This window comes from Hevea brasiliensis, chromosome 17 (assembly GCF_030052815.1).
Source record: "Hevea brasiliensis isolate MT/VB/25A 57/8 chromosome 17, ASM3005281v1, whole genome shotgun sequence".
NCBI lineage: Eukaryota > Viridiplantae > Streptophyta > Magnoliopsida > Malpighiales > Euphorbiaceae > Hevea > Hevea brasiliensis.
In genome coordinates, this window is record NC_079509.1 from 56,296,241 (window position 1) to 56,301,795 (window position 5,555).

Here is a 5,555-nt window from a genome sequence, read left to right on the forward strand (position 1 = left end):
ATTTAATGCTCGAAAAAATACTACGAAGTTTCGTGGGACCCACCGAAAAATGATGTCGAAAAATTTTGAAATTTATATTGCCGCCAAGCTCTCGACGAGTGGAGCACTCCTGTACTCTCGGTTTTCTCGTGGGGTTCACGGTTTGCGAGATTTCTAGCCCAAAAGTCGAAATGAGCTAAAATTTTTCGGATAAAAATTGGGTAAGCCGCTTGATGGATTTTGGTATTCTTGGTATCTATGGAAAGCTCTTGAAGTGTAGAAAAGGATTGACATAAGACCCGTTCTGATTGGTGGCCGGATCGGTCGAATTTTGGTCGGGAAGGTGAGGCGTCGTGTGCGCACAGTGGAGGACTTCGCACGCGTTTTCCGGCCATTTGGAGCGCCGGCCGGCCGTGGGGAAAGGCTGGGGCGGTGCGCCGGCGAGGTGGGGAGGCTGGGGAGGCAGTGGCGCGGCGTGGGGAGGAGAGAGGAGAGAGAAAATAGGAGAGAGAGGAAGAGGGATGGGAACGCACGGGGAAGGGAAGAAGAAGAAAAGAAAAGGCCAGTCTGATCCGGTCTGATTCGATTCGGCCGGTCCGATTCAGAATACAAATTTTTGAATTTTTACTCTGCCTTGGGACCAAAAACGATGCCCAAAAATTTCGAAAAAATTCTAGAAAACTCAAAAAAATTCTTAGAGTCCAAATATATTTTTAGTTTTCTCACGTGGTCTTTAAATTAATTTTTAAAAATCATCAAAGTTTTATATTTTCAGAAAATCGAACCCGATTTCTAAAATCCGAAAAATTTTAAATAATTTTCCAAAATTTAAATAAAATAAAATATTAATATTTACCCACAAAATAATAAAATTAAAAATTAGGGGTGTTACATTCTTCCCCCCCCCCCCCCTTACAGAAAATTCGTTCTCAAATTTTACACAAGGCAGAATAAAGTACAGAATTATACATTGAATAGATAAGTGTACTTATTGCGCATGTCCCGCTCTGACTCCCAGGTGCACTCTTCCACTGAAATGGCTCCTCCACAAAACCTTAACTATAGAGATCTGTTTTGATCTTAGCTGCCTCACTTGGTAGTCCACTATGGCTACAGGTTGCTCCTCAAACATCAAGTTTTCTTTCAGTTCTACTACATCCGGCTGTAATACATGAGAAGGATTAGGTATGTATTTTCTGAGCATGGAGATGTGAAATACAGGATGAACATGAGAAAGGTTGGGTGATAGCTCCAACCGGTAGGCAACTGCTCCAACTTTATCAGTAACCTCAAAATGTCCAATATATTGAGGTGCCAATTTGCCCTTCTTTCCAAATCTCATGACTCCCTTTATCGGAGAAACCATCAGGAATACTTAGTCGCCTATTGCAAACTCGACATCCCTTCGTCTGGGGTCTGCATAACTCTTCTGCCTACTGAAAGCTGTTTTCAATCATTCCCTGATTAAAGGAAGTATCTCTGAAGTGTACTGCACTAGGTCTACATCATGCACCTTCGATTCTCCCATTTCCGTCCAACACAGAGGAGACCTACACTTCCTGCCATATAATGCCTCATAGGGTGCCATCCCTATGCTGGAATGATAACTGTTGTTGTAGGCAAACTCCACCAAGGGTAGCTGATCATCTCATTGACCTCCAAAATCCAAAACACACATGCGAAGCATGTCTTTCAGTGTTTGGATTGTCCTTTCGGGCTGCCCATCCGTCTGAGGGTGGAAAGCGGTACTAAAGTTCAACTGTGTGCCATGTGCCTCCTGCAATTTCCTCCAAAATTGAAAAGTGAACTGGGGCCCTCTATCAGATATTATGAAAGCAGGAACTCCATATAATATGACTATTTCTCGAATATAGAGTCGAGCGTACTGTGCAACAGAATATGTGGTCTTCACAGGCAAGAAATGAGCTGATTTAGTCAGACGGTCTATAATTACCCATATCGAATCATATCCCCGTGTGGTATGAGGCAACCCTGTCACAAAATCCATAGTAATCATTTCCCACTTCCATTCTGGGATAGGGAGCTCTTGCAGCTTTCCTGACGGCCTCTGGTATTCAAACTTCACCATCTGACAAGTCAAGCACTTGGACATGAAGTCTGCTATGACTCTCTTCATGCCATTCCACCAATAGCTATCTTTCACATCATGGTACATCTTGGTGGAGCCTGAGTGGACATTGTATAGTGTATAGTGTGCCTCTCGCATGATTTCATTTCTGAGATTGTCCACATTGGGCACACATATCCTGAAACCTTGCATAAGGGCACCATCATTGGCAAATCCAAACTCTCCACCTTCACCCTGCTGTACTCATTCTATGATCTAACGTTGTACAGTGTACTCTTTCTAGTGTAACGAAATTTAGATTCTTCAATTGGTTCAATTTAAAAGGAGTTATGAATAATTTAGTGAAATTGTCAATATATATTAACATTTCAATGATACAAAAAATATTAAGTGAATATATTTAATAGATAAAATGGACACAATAAATTGTTAAAACAATATAAATTATATAGAAAAATACATTAACTGTTAAAAAAAGGTTAACTTATTTATTTATAATTAATTGATATGCAACCATTTTTGTTAACATGTACGTATTTTAAAAAATATAAAAATATATTTTTGTAATAATTTTAATAGAATATTAACACGATATTGATATTTATTGAAATGAGAAACTGTGATGTTAGCATTTATTAAATAGACAAAAATAACATGACATCATAAAATCTTATAATATTAATTTTATAAAAATAAAAAGTTTGTCCTTCTAATAATAATATGCTAAATTATGGGCTATGATTTTTGAAATTATCTCTAAAAATTATTTTAATAGTGTATACATATTTTTAGGATTAGAAATATTGTATTATAAATGTAAATTAGCGAAAGTGTGAATACATCAATTAAATAAGAAATTATAAACAGAAAAATTTTAAATCACTGAATATATTTTAATAATTATCCTTATTTTCTAAATATGTAACTAAATTTTATATTAAAAATAAATAATATAGTCTCACTAAAAAAATCAACACCAGCTTCAAATTATTAAAAATATTACAATATTAAGATATTGGTAAATCAAACATATTTTATTTAAAACAGAAAAAAAATTAAATGAATTTAATGCTATATGAAAACTTGCATGAAATTTTAGTTTATTATTTTAAAAAATATTTGTACACATTAATATTTTTTAGAGATTTATTATTATATCATATTTTTATTTCTATTTAAAGACTTATTATATATTATATTTGAATTAGTAATTGAAATAATATTATATATTCTTAATTAGATTAATTATAACATATAAATTTTTATAAAAAATTTTATTAAAAATACATAAATTCAAATTAGTAAATATTTTTTTATAAAACTATCAAACTAACAATAAAAATAATATTTTTATTTAAATAATTAAATTTAATATTATATACCTATTACAAATAAAAAATTATAATTATAAATTATTTGATATACATGTATCGCACGTGCTTTAAAAATTAATAAGTCAGACAATATAAAATTAATATGAAAATATATAAAAAAATTAATATCAAAATAGAATTAAATTAGGCTCACTAGTAATATAGATCCATAAGTTTAGTTGCCACTCATCAAAGATTTGCACAACCAGCAATATTTAATAATAGAATAAAATTTTTGTAATTTTTTTGTTCATCATGAATGTTTGATTGGAGTCTCTATAAATATAAAATATTGTCCTTAATTTCAATAATTTTCTATTATCCTCTTTCGAAATGCACATGTTGTCAACTTCATAAATAATTAATGTGATACAATCGACAAGACAACAATGCACTAAATCTAAGAAAACCAAAACAAGTATATATTATTATTATTATTATTATTATTATTATTATAATAGCAGAAGTGTTGTCAACTCCATCAAGCCTAGATTCAACAATGAAACCATCCATTTTCTAAAATAATTAATGTGAAGCAACATCAAAACAATAGATTATAAAATCCAATAAAATGCAAGAAAATGGAAAGAAAGTATATCTTGTTATTTTGTTTTGGTAGAAGTGGTGCAAGCTTCATTTTTAAAATAAACAAAATCTAATAAAATGAATAAAAAAAATAAATTACTTAACTACATAAACATATGCTTTTCTAAAAAATCTAAAAATACGAAAAAGAAATTATACATTGTTCTCTTATGTCAACTCCATCAATTTTATTTTGGAAGTGTTTAAAAATGAACATGTATTACTATTATTCCTAGCTCTAAAAAATTATAACAAATGTTTAAAAGGTTTAATTTTTTTTAATTGGCGTATTTTTAAAAAGGTAATGACTTATATTCTAATAATTTAAAGAATTATTTTTTTATTGGCAGGTTAAATTTAAAAAGTGATTGCTCATTTTTTAAATTTCAATTTTAAATAATAATAAATTTATAAAATTTCTTTGTAATTTTCATTTGATTAGAGTATCTGAAAACACAAAATATTATTCTCGGTTTCAATCAATTTCCTTTAAGGCCCTGCAAATATTAAATCTCAACTTAAGTCATTTTTTAGTGTAGTGGGCTCATAGTCATCATGACCAATAAAATTTTTATGATAAATAATTAATTTGAGGATAGTCAAAATCAAAATAACTCAAGATATAAAAAATGAAAACAGTAATGAACAATACCTCTCTTTTGTAGTATAAGTGTTGTTAACTGTATAAATAATTGATGTGCTGCAACCATCAAGATAACAGTGTGCAAAACCAAAGAAAACCAAAACAAGTATATCTTGTTTTCTTCGGTTATAGCAGAAGTGGTGTAAACTCTATCAATCCCAGATTCAACACTGAAACTATTCATTTTTCTGAAATAATTAATGTGACGCAACGTCAAATCAATAGATTGCAAAATCCAATAAAATTTGAAAAAATGAAACGTAGAATATCTTGATATTTTCTTTAGAGAAATGATGTCAACTCCAATCAATAGCAGTTATCATAATGGAACCATTAATTTTCTGAAATAAATAAAATCTAATAAAATGAAGAAAAAAAATACTTGACCATATAAAAATCCACTTTTCAAGAAAACCTAAAAATATGAAAAGGAATTATATCTCATTCTCTCAAGTAGTAAGAGTGGTGCCAACTCCATCAATTTTAATTTGGTAGTGTTTAAAAATGAAAATGCATTACTCTCATTTGTAGCTCCAAAAAATTATAATAAAAGTTTAAAAGGTTAATTTTTTTTGGCTCATTTTAAAAAAAGGGAATGACTTATATTTTAATAATTTAAAAGATTACTTTTAATTGGCCTAGTTAAATTAAAAAATTAATGTCTCATTTTTAAAATTTTAATTTTAAATAATAAGAAAATTATAAAAAAATTCAAATTATAAATAAAATATATAAGATATCCAGATCTATTTATTACATCTCTCAAATACTGGATTTGGAAGCTAAAAAGTACATTGATCCATTCCAATAGGAAAATATTGACTTTTTTTATTGACATAATTAAATAAAAAATTAATAAATTCACATTCCATTAATTTAAAAGGTT